This window comes from Gorilla gorilla, chromosome 11 (assembly GCF_029281585.2).
Source record: "Gorilla gorilla gorilla isolate KB3781 chromosome 11, NHGRI_mGorGor1-v2.1_pri, whole genome shotgun sequence".
NCBI lineage: Eukaryota > Metazoa > Chordata > Mammalia > Primates > Hominidae > Gorilla > Gorilla gorilla.
Window position 1 is genome coordinate 144,834,616 of NC_073235.2, and position 22,179 is coordinate 144,856,794.

General features: G+C 52.8%; 1 pseudogene; it reads left to right on the plus strand.

Moving 5' to 3' along the window:
• Positions 1-9,938: 9,938 nt before the first annotated feature.
• LOC101150929 (interleukin-9 receptor-like) lies at positions 9,939-17,211 on the plus strand (annotated as a pseudogene).
• The last annotated feature ends 4,968 nt before the right edge of the window (positions 17,212-22,179 follow it).

Sequence of the window (22,179 nt, forward strand, 5' to 3'; positions counted from 1 at the left end):
GGGCTGGTCTCCAACTCCTGACCTCAGATAATCTGTCTGCCTCGGCCTCCTAAAGTGCTGGGATTACAGGCGTGAGCCACTGTGTCCCACCAATCTTTACATTTAATATGAGTATTTTCTTATTGTTTGAACATGTTGATCAGTTCCTGATCACAATATGGGGCCTATCCTATATTAGTCCTAGAGTGGCTGGATTTTATTTTTTAACCTGAACAAAGACCCTAGGTTTGAAAGGGTGTACTGGGTCTGTTAGACTTACAGGCTTTTTTTTTTTTTAATACTTAGCCGTGCATCTCTTGCATTGTCACTCCTTTAGGAGTGCATCTGTCTTCTAAGGGTTAGCTCTCCTAACTCTTTTAAATCCCCTCTAATTTGATTAATGATTGGGGGCAGCCTTCTGAACAATATTTCACAGGACGAATACCCAGTTTTTTTGGTGGGGGTGTACCTGACTTGGAGGAGGACCATGGGCGAGACCTGATCTTATTTTAGATGAGTTTCTTGACAAAATTTTTTCAGCAGCTGTTTGAGTGTCTGGTTCATGCACTCTACTTTACTTGAGCTCTGTGGCCTGTAGGATGTATGCAGTTTCCACTTTATTTTTAATAGTCGAGTTAAGTCCTGAACTCTTGCAGCCACAAATGTTGGTCCATTGTCTGATCTTAGAGGCAGTCCAAATCTGAGAATAATGTCTCCTAACAACACCTAAGTCACTTCTAGTGCCTTCTCTGTCCAGATGGAGAAGGCCTCGACTTATCCTGAAAAGGTGCAAATGAACACCCACATGCACTGACAGCCCCCCTTTCAGGGCAATTTGGCAAAGTCCATAAGCAGCTTTTCACAGGGCATGGCTGGCTCATGTTTCCTGCACTCCTGGGGGCCAAGTAGGCCCTTGTTATGGATTGTTCTGAACACAAGTTAAACACTGTTTGTTTACAAATGGCTTGAGTAATAGCAGCGAGCCATGGCACATAGAAGTGATGCCTTAATAATGTCTTTAGTGCTGTTTTTTTTTTTTCCCATGTGAGTTCCTTGGTGGAACTGTTTTACAAATCGTGGTCACCATTTCAGGTATGGCCTCCCATTGGAGAATTTTTACCGTCCTTCAATGTAGTTCTTATTTTTCTCGGCAAACCAAGCCCTTTTATTTGCAGGGGCGCTTGGGATCTCTGGGAGGGAATCTCCGGGAGGAGAGGCATAGCTAAGGCCTCCTCTTTAGAAGGTGGAGTTGTCACTGCAGCCTGCTTTGCCTTTTTGCCTTTCTATTTTTTCTATTTTTTTTAGCCTTTAGCGTTCTTGCTTTTTGGTGCCTCTCGCAGGGCATCACGGCCACCTCTTTTGGGGCTCGTACAGCATCTAAGAGCTGCAGAATTTCTTCCTTGTGCTTTTTATTTTTTTACTTTTAGTAGTTAAAAGGCTTTTTTTTTTTTTTGTAAATAGCCTCATGAACATGCAAAGTGGCAGAAGCATATTTGGAATCTTTGTAAATATTTGTCTTTTGGTCTTTTCCTAGCCAGAGAGTTCTTGTCAGAGCTATCAGCTCTGATTTCTAAGCAGAAGTTTGCACCTTTACTACTGAGTCCGAAGTCACCACTGCATACCCAGCTTGGTGGATTCCCTTTAGTGTGAAATCGCTTCCATCAGTAGAATATTCAATGTCTGAGTCCCCGAGGGGCCGATCTGGTAAATCTCTCTGGCTTGAGAACACTTTATCTACCAAGTCCACACAGCAATGAAGGGGGCCTCTTGGCACTGACTTGATGAGGAGCAGTGTAGCTCGGTTTAGGGTATTCAGTCTCTAAAGTCAGTTTATTAGCTTTTTCCATGACTGCATTCACGCCCACGTCCATGCCTTCTTGCAAAGCTAGCTTCTCTTCCTGTAAGGGCTGCTGCTAGTAAATTAGCCTTTCTTAAGCCTCTGATCAGCCTCCTGATCTCGGTTAATGTACACCTTGGTAGCCACTTTAATAAGCTGAGTAGCATTCATGCCTGCGGAGCTTCCAACTTCTGTAATTTATGCCTGATATCTCCTTGGGCCTGCCTTACAAATGTCATATTCACCATGTGCTGATTTTCAGCAGCCTCAGGGTTAAACGGAGTGTACAACCAAAATGCCTTACAAAGTCTGTTATAAAACTGACTGGTGCTTTTAATTTGCACCCTGGAGAACCTCTGAGGTTTTGTGTGTGTGTGTGTGTGTGTGTGTGTTTTCAGACGGAGTCTCGCTCTGTTACCCAGGCTGGAGTGCAGCAGCGTGATCTTGGCTCACTGAAAGCTCTGCCTCCTGGGTTCACGCCATTCTCCTGCCTCAGCCTCCCGAGTAGCTGGGACTACAGGCGCCCGCCACCACGCCCGGCTAATTTTTTTGTATTTTTTTAGTAGAGACGGGGTTTCACCGTGTTAGCCAGGATGGTCTCGATCTCCTGACCTTGCGACCCGCCCACCTCGGCCTCCCAAAGTGCTGGGATTACAGGTGTGAGCCACCGCGCCTGGCCTGTCCTCTGAGATTTTTTATATTGGTTGCCTTTCTCTTTTACCTTCCTTTAGCCTTTGCAGAAATGTTTCTTGGCACCTTTGTAGGTGCTGAAGCTGGACTGCATCATCGGATCCTGGTGGGGGTCCTCTTGTCCTCTTAAGAGGCGTAAGTATAACTTGGGCATGGCCAGGCCTGAGACGGCCTGCCTGACTTTTTGAGCCTTTCACTTTAACTTCCCGGAGCTCTGATTTCTCCCTCTCAGGTGAGACTGGGAGCGTGTATCTGTTTGAACTTAACTCCCTAGGTGCAGTTAGCTTTGGTAAAGGGGGGCAGATTGGAATATAGGGAGGAGTGGTCTCTATTCCCTCCTGTGGTTCTTGCAAACGGTTTTTCTCTTTCTTTTCTGAGACTTTTCATTCATCCCCATAGCTTCCAGGGCAGCTGATTTTTACTTTTGCTTTTGGCTCAGTGGTGCTACGAGCCTCTGTGACTTTCCCTTTAACTCTGTAGCTGCTAGCGCAGCTGATTTCTCTCTTGGCGTGAGCTGTGAGCGTTCTACAACAAACTGCTAGGTAGGGCTGCATTCACTTAGCCATGAGTCAATACCATTGCCTCTGGCTTCCCTATCTCCAGGGTCACATTCCCTTTAGGTGTAAAGGAAATTTGTGCCTGCAGTTTTTGGAGCAAGTCTCTCCTCAACAAGGGCACTGAAGAATTTGGCATATATGGAAACTCATGCTGCACTTCTTGTCCTCCAATAACACATCTCCTGTATTTGGAGAAAGGTGTCATGTCTTTGGCCCTAGTAGCTCCCATGATAGCAGCATAGTTCTTTCTATGGGTGCTAATTGGGTGAGTTACCACAGAGAAATCAGCACCAGTATTGACCAAAAGATCCATTAATTGGCCCCCTTCTTCCATAGAGACCACAGGCTCCCCGGGGCCTAAAAAGATGGAGCCCAGTCTGTCTCAGTCCTCAAAATTCTCAGCCCCCGCTGAGCCAGTCAGATCAGGATCTGCCTTTGAAGCACTATGACCAGCAACGGAACGCCACACTTGGGTGTTAGACCATTGACCATCATCTCCATCCGTTTCCTTTCTGGGACACTCATGTTTCCAGTGGCCCATTGGTCTGTACCTTGCACATTGGTTCCTGTCCAGCCGGGACCAGCTTCCTCTCCCTGTCTTGTCTGCCCTCTTCCTCGGCCTCTTCCTTGGCCACACCCTCTAGCAAATCCAGGGTTACTTTCTGCTACTGTGTCAGCTACACATTGAGCCATCTCTTTGTTTCTATTTTTGGTTTTTTTTTTTTCTTTGGTTGGGCTGCCTGGGCCTCTGATGCCTTGTAATACCCCTCTAGGCAGGGCTGTAGCCACCTGGGGCAAGTTTGTGCCACAATGAGCCAACTGTCCATATAGGGAAACTGGTCTGGGTATCCTGGTTGTCCTCCAACTCCAATGACCACCTTAAACACACGGCCAATTAATTCCCTGTCTACTGTAGCTTCAGAGGGCCACCCCACATTGAAAGCAGACCAGTCTATTTCACTTAACTTCTGAGCATCCAGTTTCATCCCATAATCACCTCTAAATCCTTTTTTAAAGTTCTTTATCACGCACGCCAAAGGAGTTGGTTTAGAGACTTTCCCTCCCATTTCCTCCCTTGCGGCACGCTCTCACTCTCACTTTCTCACCTCGGTCCACCAGACCTGGTCCTGGAGTTTCGGACGCTGCTTAGCCAGGCATGTGCCTTCCCGTCTCACAGCCTGCTGCGGCTGTAGACTGGTCTTATCTGCCGTATGCAGCGTCCTATGTCTGATTTCCCCCGCACTCACCTCGGAGCACACAGCCTGCACTGAGGGATCTGTGCTTCCCCACGTCACTCCCTGCATTGGCCTCTCCCGAGACCGTCTCTTTCACACACTTTCACACACCTCCCTTGCCCCAGGACTCCTCATTGGATGAAACGAGCCTCTCTCGTGTCCCGGGTGAGCCTAGTTAGGCTCCTACATTCACACACATACACACACCACTCCTACCCCAGGACTCCTTATTGGAGGAAACTAGCCTCTCTCATGTCCCGGGTAGGTTCACACACACCCACACACTCCCAGTTGCTGTCTCCAGATCCAGTGAACCACTTTCACTTTGTTAGTGGGGACGCGAGGTTCATCCAAATTGGCAGGCCACTCCTGCCGCCCCCAGCTGCTCTGGGTTGGATTAGTGGTTGGTCCCTGGGAGGTGATCAAGCTCCCATTCATCCCTGTGGGACAGGCTTTCCTGCCTTGGTCCCTTACTCCTTACCATGGTTCCCGAAGTGCTGGTATCATCCTACAGCCCCATCCCTGGTTCCGCTGCGCTGCCGGACAGGGCGCCGGGACGTGGGGAGAGCTGGCTTCCATCTGGGTGAAGCTCCCCCGTGGTGCACCTTGGATGCTGGGTCTTCCCTGGCCCTGGGGCTCTAGTGCCACAGGCAAAGGAGAGAGTAAATCTGTTCATCCAATCCCGGATGAACCCCCAGAAATATTTCCGGATTGATAAGGAATCAGAGAGACTGATGGGGTTGAGGAGGATATTTATTATTTAGGAGCACCAGCCCAGTCGGATTAACACCCAAAGACTGAGCCCTGAACAGAGTTACCTTTTAAGTATTTTGTGGGGTGGTGGGAGATCTGTGCAGGGAGAAGCATATTACAGCAGTGACAAACAAAGGTAGTTATTTAATTAATTGAGACATGCATTACATCATTTCTCACTTTTCAAAGAAAAACATGTTTTGTGACTTGAGTTTATCTGTCTAGTGACCTTGCAGCTGCACGGCTAGAGAAACAGGGTCTTCACGATGCCTGGGAGAGGAGGAGAGATAAGGCTCACTAGCCATGGAAAAACAGGCAGTCAATTTTTAAAGGGCTCCAGCTCTTTCTCTTTCTCAGGGGAACTGGGTTTCCTTACATACAACTCGGTTTCTGCTTACACATTCTTTAATTTCTTTTAATTCCTGTTCCAACACAATCCCAGCTCACTGCAGCCTGGACCTCCTGGGCTCAAGCGATCCTCCCACCTCAGCCTCCCGAGGGGCTGGAACTACAGGTGCGCACCATGCCCAGCTTATTATTATTATTATTATTATTTTTGAGATGGAGTTTTGCTCTTGTTGCCCAGGGTGGAGTGCAATGGCACGATCTCGGCTCACTGCAACCTCTGCCTCCCGGGTTCAAGCTATTCTCCTGCCTCAGCCTCCTTAGTAGCTGGGATTCCAGGCATGTGCTACCATGCCTGGCTTATTTTGTATGTTTAGTAGAGACGGGGTTTCTCCATACTGGTCAAGCGGGGCTTGAACTCCTGACTTCAAGTGATCCACCCACCTCGGCCTCCCAAAGTGCTAGGGTTACAGGCATGAGCCACTGTGCCTGGCCTAATTTTTATATATTTTTTTTGTAGAGACAGGGCTTTGCCATGTTGCCCAGGCTGGTAACTTCCATATGTTTTTTATAGGCAATTTTTTTTATTTTATACTTTTTATTTAATTTTTTTGAATTTAACCTCAGAATGTGATTATAGACAAAATTCAAAACATAATAATTGAGTTTAATTTTTGTAATGTGGGTCTATTACCGAGAAGAGTGGATGCCATTTTGCTTAATTGGGGTTCAAAGTTAGTGTTCCCTGTCATTGAAATCAATTGCAAATGTGCATCTGTGAATGCCGGTTACGTCCAGGAGAGCAAGTGAAGTATACCATTGACACCACTGATAGAGTCAATAGATTCACCACTGATAATGGATTCAGATATTTCCCCCAGAGTTCTTGCTGTTGAATAATGCAGTGAAGTCAGGCACAGTGGCTCATGCCTGTAATCCTAGCACTTTGAGGCTGAGGTTGGCGGATCACCTCAGGTCAGGGGTTCGAGACCAGCCTGGCCAACATGGCGAAACCTCATCTTTACTAAAAATACAAAAATTAGTCTGGGCGCAGTGGCTCGTGCTGGGCATGGTGGCACAGCTTATAATCCCAGCTATTCTGGGGGCGGAGGCAGGAGAATCACTGGAACCTGGAAGGCAGAGGTTGCAGTGAGCTGAGATCGCGTCATTGCACTCCAGCCTGGGTGACAGAGTGAGACTCCATCTCAATAATAATAATGATAATAATAGTGATAATAATAATGATGATGGAGTGAAAACCATACACTTTAAGCACTTTATGTTTTCATAAGCTTCGTACATTTGTCCACCTAAGCTTTTTCCTGCCCCACACATGCTTTTACCGCCGCTAGTTTTAACACATATTTACACTTCCTTTTTTGCTGCGTTAGTTTCTCATCTTTGGGAATATTCTTGCTGCAGTTGTTTTTTTTTTTTTTTTTTGAGACAGGGTTTCACTGTCACCTAGGTTGGAGTACAGTGGTGCAATAACGACTCACCACAACCTGAAACTGCCGGGCTCAGGAGATCCTCCCACCTCAGCCTCCCGAGGAGCTGGGACTATAGGCGTGGGCCTCCCTGCCCAGCTAAGGGAGGGTGAAGGGCTGAGCTTGCCTGAAGACCCTCCCGTGGGTGTGGCAGAGCCTGTGGTCTGAGGGAGGAGTCTAGCTGCAGGGCAGCGCACAGCTTCACGGTGGCCCAGGGAACCAGGACAGGCAGGCCGTGAGGCCCAGTGGTCATCCGGGCCAGGCCTTGATGCTGAGGCCATGGAACAGGTGAGGCTCTAAGAAGGGCCCAGAGTGACCATGGGCTGGAGGCTATGTCCACAGACCCAGTGCAGGAGAGGGTGTCCTGGGCAGTGATGTCAGCCAGGCTCCCTAGCAGGACTGGGGGTGTCGGGGCAGCTCTTTCCCAGGTGGCAGACACTGGCTTCCCCTCTTGCTCTCACAACTGTCCTGTGACCTGGTGTTGTCTGAGCTGTGGTGAGGCCTCCCTGGTGACATACAGGAGCACGGAGCATGTGGGTGGGGGTGTGTGCACCTGCCCTGACTTCCTGGTCCTGTGGTCAAGGATGGGGGAAGGCAGATCTGCCTGTAGCTCCACCCCATTTGTAAAGCACTGTGGTGCCTTCTGCTGGGGCATCTGCTGAGTGGTGCCTCGCAGGCACTGCCCTCGGGAAGTTCACAGGCTTGTGTAGAAGCTGATGGGAATGTGCCAAGAACAGAGGTGTCAGGAGCCAGGTATTGGGCAGGTCCTAGGTCTCTGAGCCTCAGTTTCCTTATCTGTAGGAGGGTGGGAACCCTGCCCTGCTCAGCTTACCAGGTGCAGCTGTGAGTTTTCAGTGCAGAGGAAAAGCAGAGACCTTCCCCTCAGATGGCCATACCCCCTTGTCGCTGTACCAACACTCTAATGCTCCCCTAGGGAGTGTCCTGGCCTCCTCCTTTGTAGCTCTCAGGTGTCACATGTGGGTCTTGCCCTACCATCCCCTCTCCCTTTCTAGAAATAAGGACTGCTGAGCTTGGAGCCACCCCACTCCCTGCTCTCAAGCCATCGGCTCCTGGGTTAGCCTGTGGCTGGCCTGGCCTGATTCTACACCGATGTGGGTGTTTTTCCACTGCTGGGGCAGTGGTTGTCCATCCTGGGGCCTGGGTCAGCTCTCAGCTGTGGCCGTTGTGCCTGTGCTTCCCCCAGGTCCTGGTGGTCACTCCAACCCTGCCCTCACATATCTCAAGAGCAGGCTGACTGTCTTCCCCATTCCTACCTTTCCAGTAACTGCTGCAAGAAGGGACAGACATTGCTGCAGAGAACTTGCCACGGTGTTTCATGTTGTGGCCAGTGGTGCCAGACTGCACGCTCCATTCTAGGGAAGGGTGAGCCTTCCCGATCATCAGTCTTAACAGGGAACTGTCCTGTGGGTACCTGGGTAGGCTGCAGGAGTGGGATTAGAGTAGTGCCTACTGCCTGTTGAGAGTGTGTGAGTTCCTTAAGAGCGTGCATGCTGGGCCAGGCATGGTGGCTCATGCCTGTAATTCCAGCACTGTGGGAGACTGAGGCGGGCAGATCACGAGGTCAGGAGTTCAAGACCAGCCTGACCAACATGGTGAAACCCTGTCTCTACTAAAAATACAAAAATTAGCTGGGAGTGGTGGTGCGCACTTGTAATCCCAGCTACTCAGGAGGCTGAGGCAGGAGAATCACTGGAACCCAGGAGGCAGAGTTTGCAGTGAGCCAAGATGGTGCCACTGCACTCCAGCCTCTGTCTCAAAAAAAAAAAAAAAAAAGAAAAAGAAAAACAAGGCATGCATGCTGTAGTCTGTGTGTATGTCTGTTTTTGTTCTCCTCCTTAACACTAGTCAGTCTTGTGTAACCAGGCTGGCCCTGCTTCCTGCTTAGAAGCTATTGGTGTATCATCTGGAGCTGCAAATAGGGTGATAGGGCGTCAGTAGCCTTCCCACACTCAAGAGCTCCCTGACACCCAGCCCCTCATCTCCAGCCAGCCTCTGGCTACCCCAGGAATCTTGGGGCTCAGGCCTAACACTCCAGCATAGAGGGCTTTGCCGTTCTGGTGTACTCTCGCTTGGAGGCATCTTGGAACGGGGGTACAACAGAGCTCTGGAAGTGCTGTCTGTTGCATCGATACCCCGCTGCCACATTTGTCCACCTTCCTGGGGCAGAATCCTGGGATGGGTCTTTATTTAAGGAGACAAAAGGGAGAGAGAATGCATAGAGGCTGGGCATGGTGGCTCACTCCTGTAATCCCAGGACTTTGGGAGGCCGAGGCTGGTGGATCACTTGAGGTCACGGGTTTGAGACCAGCCTGGCCAATACGGTGAAACCGTCTCTACTAAAAATACAAAAAAATTAACTGGGTGGCAGCGCGCACCTGTAATCCCAACTACTTGAGAGGCTCAGGCAGAAGAATCACCTGAACCCAGGAGTCGGAGGTTGCAGTGAGCCGAGATCATGCCACTGCACTCCAGCCTCCAGCCTGGGCAACAGAGGGAGACTCCGTCTCAAAAAAAAAAAAAAAAAGAGAGAGACAGAGAAGAAAAAAAGAAAGAGAGAGAGAAGAAAAAAAGAATGCATAGAGGCCATCTGTGTGACCCTGGGCAAGCCATTTTCCCTGCTTCACTCCTTGGGACTCAGCCTGTGAACGGGGACAGTGCTTCTTCCTTACAGAGCTGTTGTGAGAATTTTCATTGAAAATGCACCTGTGGTGGTTGTAAGTAGTGGCTGGTTCCCCCAATCCTGACCCCCCCCTGCAGAATGGGGCCTGGGCCCAGGGACAGGGCATGGGCTGGCAGAGGGTGCCCGTCCTAGAGAGGAGCCTTCTTGGTGGACGTGGAGACCTGGCTAAGTCCGGATCAAAGTTTGAGGGTGCATCTGACACCCTGCAGCCATGAGTCTGCAGCTGGGTCAAGCGGCCTTTCTGAGCTTCAGTTCCTTATCAGTAAACCCTGGGCAGTGGTGCCCAGCGTCTTTCACAGGACACCGTGTGAGTGCAGATGGAGACCCGCTGAGCACTCTGCTGGGGAGCAATTCATGGGGAGCACCCCTCCAGAGAGGGATGGCTCGCACAGGCCCTCAGCCCAGCCCCTTGCAGGCTGGATCTTGGAGAGTGAGGCCCTGAGGCGAGACATAGGCACCTGGCTCCTGGCCTGCACCTTTGTCTGCACCTGTGTCTGCTCGGGAGTCTCTATCTCAGGGGATGGACGAGGTGAGGGCTGGGCACTAGTGTCTGTATGAGGTGTGTGGAGAACTAGGGCATGTTTGGGAGACTGGTTTGTCCGATGTTGAGACCCTAGGGAAAGGCTTGGCCCCAACTGTGCTGGGGCATGTCCTCTAGGGTTCAGTCTGGACCTCAGTCTCTATTCTTGCTTCCTTTACCTCCCTATCTTCAGTCCCTGGACAGACCTTAGTCTCCCTTCCTTCACCCTCTTGACGCCTCTCTGGGTCTGACTTGCCCGTGTACCACGGGTCAGAGCCCATCACTTCCCAGGCCTCTCAGTGCTTTCTTGGACAGATTCTGGGATCATTCACTGGTGACTGCCCTGCTAGGGTGTCAGCTGTCATATCCCCCCGCAACCCCCCAACTCAGCTCTGCCCTCAAGCACTCACTGTGGGCTCCCGACCATCACTGTCTCCAGGGCCAAGGGCTGGAACCTCCACCTGCCTCACCAACAACATTCTCAGGATCGATTGCCACTGGTCTGCCCCAGAGCTGGGACAGGGCTCCAGCCCCGGGCTCCTCTTCACCAGGTGAGCTTGGAGGGCCAGGTGGGCATGCACCTGGACAGGGATGAGGGTGAGGTCCCCAGGATGGCAGCAGATATGCTAGGATAGTGTAGCAGCCCCGTGGTGCTGACACATGCCCTTTCCAGCAACCAGGCTCCTGGTGGCACACGTAAGTGCACCTTGCGGGGCAGTGAGTGCACCGTTGTGCTGCCGCCCAAGGCAGTGCTCCTGCCGTCCGACAATTTCATCATCACTTTCCAAATGCGTGTCTGGGAGGGAGCAGGTCAGCCTGGTGGACCCGGAGTACCTGCCCCGGAGACACAGTGAGCAGCGGCTATAGGCCTGGGGCAGGGCCCTTTGGCAAGAACATCCTGGCTGCTTGCGGGCTGGGAGCAGGGCCCTGCAGCCTGTGACCCCTGTGGCCCAGTGAGTGTTCTCAGTCCCAGCCAAGTGAGATCCAGGGCTGGGGGCAGGCTTGGCCCCTGCGAGGGGAGGGCCCACGTGGTGACTGCAGGGGCAGGGTTTTGTAGAAAATAAAGATGCAGGGCTGCTAGTTGGGGCAGGGGCTGGCACTTGAGTCATGTGAAATGCACTTCGGTCATACCAGGAAGGACTCCAGTAAGATGCTGGGAAGGACTCCCAGCAGCAGACTGTGAAGGAAAGGGGAAGCAAGATTTAGAAACCACCTAGTCTAGCTGCAGAGGTCAGAGGAAGTCGTTGCTGTCCTGTCCCTCCCGAAGGTTTTCTGGACCAGTCTCCCAGTGAGGTGCCTGGTCTGAGAGGGCCTTGACGATGCCCCTTGGGAATCTTTCAGATCCCCGGTCTTGGATGTGCTGACTGACACACCCAGACCCATGGGGCTTCAGCCTTACGTAGACTCACTCTGTTCCAGTGAAGCTGGAGCCACTCTGACTTGCAGAGCAACATCATCTCTGGCCATTGCATCCTGACCTGGAGCATCAGTCCTGCCTTGGAGCCGAGGACCACACTTCTCAGCTATAACTATGGTCTTCGAGAGGCAGGAGGAGGCCTGGGAGGTAACGCTTTGGCTGGCTTCCCCTGGGGGCCTCCCTCCTGGGAGCAGCAGTCCAGGGCAGGCTCCCCACTGTAAATAAGGAGAGGTCACCTTGGAGCGAAGAGGAGGGGAGGAGCTAGAGCGGGGTGTGTGTGCACACGTGCTGACATGCACATGTGTGTGCCTCGTGTGTGTATGCGAGTAGGGTCAGTGCGCCTGTGTTTATGTGTGTGCACGTGTAAGTGTGCCCGTGTTTGTAAGTGTACGTGAGTGTGTGCCTCGTGGTTGTGTACGTGAGTGCACATGGGCATGCCTACAGGTATGAGTGTGTGTGTGAGTGTGGTGAGTTGCTTCTGTGCACACACTTGTGTTTATGAGTGTGATGCAAGTGTGATGAGTGTGAAAGTGCCTGTAGACACGTTTGCCTGTGTGTGCGTATGTGTATTTGTGGGAAAATGCAGCTGTGTCTGTGTGTGAGTGTGCCTTCTCCGTGTGTGTGTGCACGTGAACCTGCTGAGTGTGCTTGTGTGAACACAGATGTGTTCCTGTGTGTGTTATGTGAGCGTGTGCGTGTGTGTATTCTCGAGGGGGACCCAGCCCCACCTTCAGCACCTGCTAACTGTCCCCACCCCCACAGTGGGCCCAGCACAGGGATCACATCGTCGGGGTGACCTGGCTCATACTTGGAGCCTTTGAGCTGGACCCTGGCTGTATCCATGAGGCCGGGCTGCGTGTCCAGATGGCCATGCTGGAGGATGACGGGGCACAGGAGCGTCACACAGGCCGGTGGAGCGAGTGGAACCAGCCCGTGTGCTTCCAGCCTCCCCAGAGACAAGGTGGCCACTGCTATGGCTGCTGCACTTCCAGAGTCTGGGTTGGGCATCCTCTCCCCTGATCACCTCACCCCTGCACCCTTTCAGCCTCCTGGAAGCCCCTCCCTGAGGCAGCCATGCCCCAGTTTGACCCCCTTCCTCTGACGCTCTGAGGTCTGTAGGGAGGAAACAAATACTTGCCAACTATGGGGCTTCCTGGGAACCCATAGTCAGTGGCTCCTGTTAGCAGTGAGGGTGGCAGGGCTGCACACCAGGGTTGGTGCTCCTGCCTGGAGGCTGGACATGACCTCAGTGTCCTTAGTGAGGGCTGGGCTGACCCTTGCGCACTGCAGTGCTGAGACGGCCCAGGGACCTTATGACCCACCATGTGGCAGATGGGAAGAGTGAGGCCCAGGAGTGTGGCTCACACAAGGTCCTTCAGCAGGTGACAATTGTGTGGCAGAGGGGAAGAGTGAGGCCCAGGAGTGTGGCTCACACAAGGTCCTTCAGCAGGTGACACAAACCTCCAAGGCCCATCACAAACCTTCCACTTTGGCCCAGGGCACTAAAGGGCGCACCTTTGCCAGGTGGGTTTGGGGGGAGCCTCCTGGCACTGACGCTGCTCACAGCCCTGGGCCCTTCCTGCCCACGGACTCTCTGATCCCACCCTGGGGGTGGCCAGGCAACACCCTTGTTGCTGTGTCCATCTTTCTCCTGCTGACTGGCCCGACCTACCTCCTGTTCAAGTTGTCGCCCAGGTAGGTAGCTGATGTGTGTGTGTGTGTGTGTGTGTACATGTGTGAGCGGGTAAGAGTGTACATGTTAGTGTATGTGTGCAGATGTGTGACTGTGTGCATGTGTGAGTGTGTGGTGGGTGGGCCGTCAAGGGCCACCCTTGTCTGGTTCCTCCCCTTCCCTCTCCACTGCCTGGTCCTGGATGGGGTGGGCTTTTCCAGTCTCCACTCTGGGCCACTAGAGAGTCGTCAAGTTGCCAGGGGAGAGAAGGGAAGGGGGGTCTGAGGCAGAGGCTGAAGATAAGGGCAGCTTGGTCCCGACCAGACCCAGAGTCACTGAGATCAGGAGCCCGGGGTCCTAGTCTCCTGCCTCTGGAGGAGCTTGGTTTGTTCATTTGTTCACATGTTCTACGAAAGGACAGCTGGGGCATCTGGTGTGTTCAGGACCCTCTTCTCACCCTGGCAGATGCCTTAGAGAACAAGATGGACAAGGGCCCTCCTTAAATAAACCATCACGCCTCATGCACCACATGTCAGGTTACAAGAGCGAGTGCAGGGGCCATGTCAGGCCGAGGATGTGAGGAAGAGGGTGTGGGGAGAGGGGTGTTGGGTGGGGCTAAGCGGGAGGGTGCTTGGCTTCTCCTTGGAGCAAAGGAAAGTGTGAAACTGTGTAACACGACCTAGTTTATGTTTTGAGGAATGGATTGCTGGGAAAGGGGGACATGGGGGACCTGCTGGGGGCCAATGGGGGCCAGTGGGGTGCCCTCAGGGAGATGATTTGGCATGAGCCAGTGAAAGAAGTGGAGATAGAGCAAGGTGGAGGGAATTGCAGGGTCTTAGGGAGAGAAATAGAGGGAACGTGTGACTGGATGAGATATGAGCAGTGACCCCTGAGGTGGGGAAATGGGGCACAGCCTTGCGGGGAGGTTGGCGAGGTCTATTTGCACCTGCTGGGTTGGAGCCCCAGGTGACATCCTTGTGGGAGGGTCACTGGATCCTTGGCAGCAAGTCAGGTGCTCAGGGAGACACTGGGTGGGTGGGAGCCACAGACATGCTGATGGCAGAGACAGAGTTCCTGGAGGCGTGGCTCCCTCTGCGGGCTGAGGATCTAGCTGATAACTCCCCGTTCTGAACCCACCATCGCAGCTCACGCTGTAAAGGACGCGCGCCTCAGTATAAATCAGTTCTATGCGGCCGTTAGGCAAGGAGGCCCAGTTGGGTCCTGCCCTGACAGTGGGTTGGGATGTGATGAGATGGGAGAGAGGCAGTGGCAGGGATGAGGTGGGCGGACCCCCTGCTGATGGAAGGAAGCTCAGCCTCTGCAGTGACCTCAGGCCACCTCGGTCCCCACAGGCCTCTGACTGGCCTCTCCTGGCCTCAGGGTGAAGAGAACCTTCTACTAGAATGTGCCCTCTCCAGCGGTGTACTTCTAGCCCCTCTACAGTGTGCACAATGGGAACTTCCAGGTGTGTGCAGAGACCACGGCAGGGCGTCGGGGGCAGGTGTTGCCCAGAGCTCTGGCCTGCCCGAGATGTTGGCTTTCATGAGGGTTGGCGGCCAGTATGGGAAACTTGTTAGTACTTGGAGCCTTTTTTGTATATTCAGTGTATTTCAATTTATATGCTGTGTCTCAAGTGGGGAAAAACTAGCTTTATTCTCCATTACTGATTTCTTTTTGTTCTCATGTCTCCAGTTCCACTGTTGACGGAAAAATGTAAATTTCTCACGACTTATCTCTGTCCCCTCTGGTTTGCGGCTGTCTGCACCCACCATGTGCCTCACCTCCTCCTTCTGCGAAGGTGTCTGTCCTGTGGCCGTGGGGAAGGGTCTGTGGTATGTGCGCTGCCCTGGGGGCTCTCACTGCCTCTGGGCTCCTGCTCTGCCCTGTCCCCTGGTCCCTATGGATCGCAGGCTGGCACCACAGCTGAGGAGTGGGCTCTGCACTTCCCCCGCTTCCCCCCATGTTGGGCCCCCACAGCCCAGGAACCAGTGAGCAACTTAGGGGTTGCGTCAGCCCCTCCCCTCCCTGCTGAGCCGGCGGTTCATGCCCCCTGGGTGGGAGGAGGGGGAGAGGGAGGGCTCCAATGAATGGTCTCTGGTTTTTCCCCTCTGACTTCTCACTTTGGGCAAAGGACAAGAAGCAGTGAGGGCCCCTTCCTGGGTTCTGGGCCAAGCTGACCCCTCTTCTCCAGGATCTTCCCCCCCTGTGCCCTAGGGCATCCCTGGGCCCTGTGTGGCAAGGATGTCCCTTCCACACCGGGGCTCCAACTTACTATGCAGAAAAATCCTTTTTTCTCTCAATGAGGAGCCTAGTTTTCAAGATTTTTGTCCAAATGTTCAATTTAAAGCATAAATCGGGCACCTGGCTCTTGGCAGAGTCTCCCCCTTTCCCCAAGGTGGTAGGTGTGACCGCCACGAGCCTGGGCAGCCAAGTATAAGGCTGAGCAGGACACAGATTGTGACTGTCCCCTGGACTGTCATCCTGTTGCGGGCACCAGCCCTTCCCTAGAGAACGAGGGCACCTGCCAGGGGGTATTTAGACCCGAGGGTGGGGATCTGGTGCCATAGGTTGGTCTCCAGGGAGCAGTGCAGTGACGGAGGGTGTGTTGTGTGTTTAGGGAGCAGTGCAGTGACGGAGGGTGTGTTGTGTGTTTAGGGAGCAGTGCAGTGACGGAGGGTGTGTTGTGTGTTTAGGGAGCAGTGCAGTGACGGAGGGTGTGTTGTGTGTTTAGGGAGCAGTGCAGTGACGGAGGGTGTGGTGTGTGTTTAGGGAGCAGTGCAGTGACGGAGGGTGTGGTGTGTGTTGTGCATGGGATGGAGGTTCCTGGTCTCACCAAGGGAACAGCTTCCTTTTGGAGGCGGGGCCTCCTGTGGCCCCATAGAAGGATCCAGGTCTGCTAGCCTTAGCCCAGTGCTTTGAAAGTCACCAGTCCTGACAGCGACTCGTGTGTGTGTGTGTGTGTGTGTGTGTGTGTGTGTGTGTGTGGTGGGAATGCCCAGTCTCTGCAGCTGCTGAAAGGCCTTGAGGCACATGCTGTCAGGAGTTGGCTCTGTCCTGGGCAGATATCACCATCTGTACCTTGGTTCAGGCTGCCGTGAGCACCAGGCCCTGTGCTGGTGGAGTGGTGAGGAGCCTGAAGGGACTCAGGGTCCCATGACGAGGCTGGGCTGGCACATGGAGGAAAGACAGAATGTCCAAGATACAGGCGCTGCTTGGCCTCTGGGTGTGGATCTCAGGAGGGCTTCCTGGAGGAGGAGGGATGCTGGGCTTGCCAGAAAGGAGGCAGCTCCTCCCAGGATGAGTTATGAACATGCTACCTGAGCCCCTCCCTCCTCCTGCACTCTGTTCCAGACTCGGATGGGGGGCCCACAGGGCTGGTGTGCTGCTGAGCCAGGACTGTGCTGGCACCCGACGAGGAGCCTTGGAGCCCTGCGTCCAGGAGGCCACTGCACTGTTCACCTGTGGCCCAGCGGGTCCTTGAAATCTGTGGGCCTGGAGGAGGAGCAGGAAGGCACTGGGACCTGAGCTCAGAGCATGTGCTGCCAGCAGGGTGTACGGAGTGGAGGGCACAGCCACTTGCCTATCTGCCACAGGAGGACTGGGCCCCCACGTCCCCCACCGGGGCATGTTACTCCCTTCCGTCCTTAGCAAGGCTCGATCCTGGATGTTCTAGGTCCCTGACTTGCCAGACGAATCATGTCTGTTTTGGGAAAATGGACTTAAGTCTCCGGAGCCCTTGTCTAGGACTGAACCTCCTGAGAATGGGCCCTTAGCAGTGGTCGGAGGTCCTGTCTGGATGGAGGCTCAGAGGCAGCTTCAGAGAGGAAGGATCCCTCTGCTCAGTGCCTGTGGGGAGCAGCCTCTACCCTCAGCATCCTGCCCACAGGTTATTCCTTCCGCTGTCCCTTTTCTTTATCCCCGGCCTCTCTGAGAAGAGGGGTGTGGTCTCTCAGCTGTTCCGCCCTCATCCCCTTAAAGGGCCAGCCTGGGCCCAGTGGACACAGGTAAGGCACCATGACCACCTGGTGTGACCTCTCTGTGCCTTTCTGAGGCACCTTTCTAGAGAGTAAAAGGGGCTTCATGGCTGTTCCAAAGTGCTGATGGCTGGGAAGAGGGGCCAGAGGAGGAGTGAGGGGTGAGGTTTGGCCAGCCCTAGGCTTTCTGGGCTCTAGGGATAGCGTGGTGGATGCTCAATGACAGTTTCGGGGACAGCAGTGTGGAGGCTCAGGGGCAGCTCCGGGGACAGCAGGGTGGAGGCTCAGGGGCAGCTCCGGGGACAGCAGGGTGGAGGCTCAGGGGCAGCTCCGGGGACAGCAGGGTGGAGGCTCAGGGACAGCTCTGGGCTGAGGTCAGGGTGGAGGTTCAGGGGCAGCTCCGGGGACAGCAGGGTGGAGGTTCAGGGGCAGCTCTGGGGACAGCAGGGTGGAGGCTCAGGGGCAGCTGTGGGCTGAGATCATGGTGGAGGTTCAGGGGCAGCTCTGGGGACAGCAGGGTGGAGGCTCAGGGGCAGCTCTGGGGACAGCAGGGTGGAGGTTCAGGGGCAGCTCTGGGCTGAGGTCAGGTTGGAGGTTCAGGGGCAGCTCCGAGGACAGCAGCGTGGAGGCTCAGGGGCAGCTCTGGGCTGAGGTAAGGGTGGAAGCTCAGGGGCAGCTCTGGGGACAGCAGGGTGGAGGCTCAGGGGCAGCTCTGGGGACAGCAGGGTGGAGGCTCAGGGGCAGCTCTGGGCTGAGGTCAGGGTGGAGGTTCAGGGGCAGCTCCAGGGACAGCAGGGTGGAGGCTCAGGGGCAGCTCTGGGCTGAGGTCAGGGTGGAGGCTCAGGGGCAGCTTCATGGACAGCAGAGTAGAGGTTCAGGGACAGTTCCTGGGAGGCCAGAGCCCTCATTCCTCCTTGTCCTCATCCTCCCACTTGCTCCTGGAAACTGAGAGATGAGGCTGGAGCTCCCAGTCAGTGCTGGAAATGACCATCCAGCAGTGATGGTGGCCTGTGAAGGGTCCTGCTTCTGTCCTCAGCCTCTCATGGGGTGGGCTTGGGGAAGAGCTGTGGTCTGGAGAGAGCGGCAGATGGAGCAGAACGTGCCTGCATTTGTTTCCTAGGGCTGCTGTAACAAAGTGCCACAAAATGGGTAGCTTAGAACCACAGAGATTTTTTGTCTTAGTTCCGAAGTCCAAAAGTTGGAAATAAAGATGTTGGCAGTGTTCCTGACTACAGGTTCTTAGGCTCCCATGAAACAGAAGTTGATACAAGGCCAAGCAAGCTTCCCAGACAAGGCTTTATTAAATCTTATGTCCCTAAAGGTTGGGCAGAAAAGAGACGTATTAAGTCTTACTCCCTGAAGGTTGGCCAGGAGGAAGGATTCTTGGCTGGCTCACCAAGGGGAGTGCGTTGTGGTGTCTTGAGGGTGACATGCATAATTTATGAGTTAGGTGAATGTTGTTACACCTACAGGGTGGAGTGAAGGGTACTCAGATGCAGTAAAGAATCGTGCTAACACATACGTTGCGTGATCAGAAAATAGCAGATAAGCCTATACCTGGGTGGGGACTTTAGTATTATAATGAGGCCAGGGGTAAGGATCAGTCATTCTCCTGGCCTCGTGCACAAGTGGGTGACAGAGTCAACTCTCTTTAGTAAGACTTACGGCCAGATGCTTCTTATCTTAGTTTATTTCAGACGGTTGGCAAGGTCTGGCCAGCGGGTATGGCACCTGGAAGGTGGTGCAGCAAGGTCTGGTGGTCAGCGGGCACATATGGAACAACACGTTAGTGGGGGTGGGCCGAGCCCCATTCTACTCTGTCTCAGCAGGGCCATGCTCCCTCTGAAGGCACTAGGGAAGGATCCGTTTCGGGCCTCTCTTCAGCTTCTGTTAGTTTCTTGGCTTGTGACAGCAAAACTCCACTTTTTTTTTTTAAGATGGCGTCTTGGTCTGTCGCCCAGGCTGAAGTGCAGTGGCGTGATCTCAGCAATCTGCAACCTCTGCCTCCCCGGTTCAAGTGATTCTCCTGCCTCCACCTCCCAAGTAGCTGGGATTACAGGCGCGAGCCACCATGCCCAGCTAATTTTTGTATTTTTAGTAGATACAGGATTTTGCCATGTTGGCCAGGCTGGTCTCAAATTCCTGGCCTCAAGTGATTGCCTGCCTCCCCTTCCCAAAGTGCTGAGATTACAGACATGAGCCACTGCACCGGGGCATGTCATCTGTATATCTTTTTTGGTGAGGTGTCTATCTTTTAACTGGGTTGTTTTTCTTTTTGTTATTAGAATTTGTTTGTATATTTAGCACACAAGTCTTTTTCAGGTTTGTTTTTAAAATATTTTCTCTCAGTCTGTGGCTTGTTTTTTGATTCTCTTAACTGGATATTTCACAGAGTAGTCATTTTAAATTTTAATAAAGTCCACATTATCATTTTTTTATTTTATGAACTGGCTTTTGATATTGTATCTAAAGACTCATCACCAATCCAAACTCATATGGATTTTCTTCTATAACTTTTACAATTTTATATTTGAAAATTTAAGTCTACAGACTATCTTGAGTGATTTTTTAGGGGTGAGCTATGAAGTTTGTATCTACGTTCATTTTTTTCCCTATGGTTTCCGATTGTTCTGTCGCCACCTGTGGAACAGACTTTTCTTTCCCCATTGAATATTTTTGCCCCTTTGACAACAGCAGTTGACTATATTTATTTGGGTCTTTTGGGTTCTGTATTCTATTCCATTCATCTGTTTGTCCATTCCTTCACCAATATCATTCTCTTCATTACTTTAGCTTTGTGGTCAAGCTAACAGTAATGAGTGCACTGCTCCTAAACGAGGAGTATCTGCATTTATTTATATATTTTTTATTCTTCCCAACCATGATCCAAGGTTTTCTGAATGCATATTTGGATGTATTTTATTACATTTATACTTAATAAATTCAGTTTTGGGGGTGCTATTGTAAATGATTTTTTTTAAATTTCAAGTTCAAATTATTCCTATACATTATTGCTGATAGAAAGAAAGTCAGGCAGTGCATGGTGGCTCACGCATGTAATTCTAGCACTTTGGGAGGCTGAGTTGGGAGGATCACTTGAGCTAGGGAGTGCTAGACCAGCCTGGGCAATATAGTGAGACCCACCCCCCCAATAAAAATAAAATAAAATAAAATAATTAAAATAAATAAATAAATAAATAAAAGAAAATCAGGTGGGGCTGGGCACGGTGGTTCACACCTGTAATCCCAGTGCTTTGGGAGGCTGAGGTTGGAGAACCTCTTGAACCCGGGAGCTGGAAGCTGATCCCAGGCGCTGTGATTATGCCACTGTCCTCAAGCCTGGGTAACAGAACGAGACCCTGTCTCTTAAAAAGAAAAGAAAGAAAATCAATTTAGTTTCGTCTACTGGCCATCTTCTTTTTCTTTCTTTCTTTTTTTTTTTTGAGAAGGAGTCTCGCTCTGTTGCCCAGGCTGGAGTGCAGGGCACAATCTCAGCTGGCTGCAACCTCCGCCTCCCGGGTTCAAGCGATTCTCCTGCCTCAGCCTCCAGAGTAGCTGGGATTACAGGCACGCGCCATCATGCCTGCTAATTTTTGTATTTTTAGTAGAGACGAGGGTTCACCACGTTGGCCAGGCTGGTCTCGAACTCCTGACCTCAAGTGATCCGCCCGCCTCAGCCTCTCAAAGTGCTGGGATTACAGGCGTGAACTGGCCATCTTCTTTGATTGCTATCTCCATGCTTTCCGGTGAAGGCACGGGATGGCGGGCTCCATTTCAGTCGAAATTTCCAAAATCTCGGCCTGGAAAAATCCAGACGCTGATTTCCAGAGATTCCCCAGAGCTGCCGCGAGGGGGCGCCCGGCCCTGCCAAACCCGGAGGGTCGCGCGCGCGAACCGTGTCCGAACCGCACGGCGGCGTCCTGGGGCGCCCACTGTGGGGACGGAGCTTCCTCTCCTCAGCACCCACCCAGGAGCGGCCGGGGCTTGGGACACCTGGGGACACCTGGGGACACGTCCGCTGTGAGGACAGGGAGACGCTCCGGGACACCTGGGGCCGCCGAGGCAAAGGTGAGGAAAAGGCTTCCTGCCCGCGCTGCGAGTGCCGCGGAGCGAGCGCGGCCGCGTTTCCCGTCGGGCTGTTTGTACCTGGACTTTGTGCAAGCGTCCCTTCATGGAGGCTTGGGCGAGTCACCCCCAGCGCAAGGCCAAGATGCCGGTCACGAATGCGAGTTTGTTTCTGGGGAGGGACCCTGGTACCGGGAGAGGAGGAGGAACGCGGAGACGCCGTCGGGCGGTGGGGATGTTGGGGACTGGCAGGCGCCACAGCCTGAGGTCGAGGAAATAGGCGCCCCCGGATCAGTGCTCATTTTTTGTTTTGTTTTGTTTCTTTTGAGACGGACTTTCGCTCGTTTCCCAGGCTGGAGTGCAATGGCGCGATCTCGGCTCACTGCAACCCCCGCCTCCCGGGTTCAAGCGATTCTCCTGCCTCAGCCTCTCGAGTAGCTGGGGTTACAGGCATGCACCAACACGCCCGGCTAATTTTGTATTTTTAGTAGAGACGGGGTTTCTCCATGTTGGTCAGGCTGGTCTCGAACTCCCAACTTCATCAGGTGATCCACCCACCTCGGCCTCCCAAAGTGCTGAGATTACAGGCGTGAGCCACCTGGCCTGGTCAGTGCTCCGTGTTTTCAGGCTCATTTGTTAACATAGTGGAAACAACACAGGAAAATGGAAAAGTAGGCACATTATCATGCTCACGCCACTGCACTCAAGCCCTGGGCAACAGAGCGAGACCTTGTCTCAAAAAACACAAACAAATGAAAACAAAACCAAAAAAACCATTGTGTGCGTCTAATGGAAGTGAACTCGTCAACAACGGGTTTTCTTTTGTTGAGAAAGCCTGTTTAATTTGCAGTGTATTTGTAATGGTACGTAAAATGACGTCTGTTTTATAAACATTCTCATCCTAAGTTAGTTGAAATGTATTAACTATATCAAGCTTTGACATGATA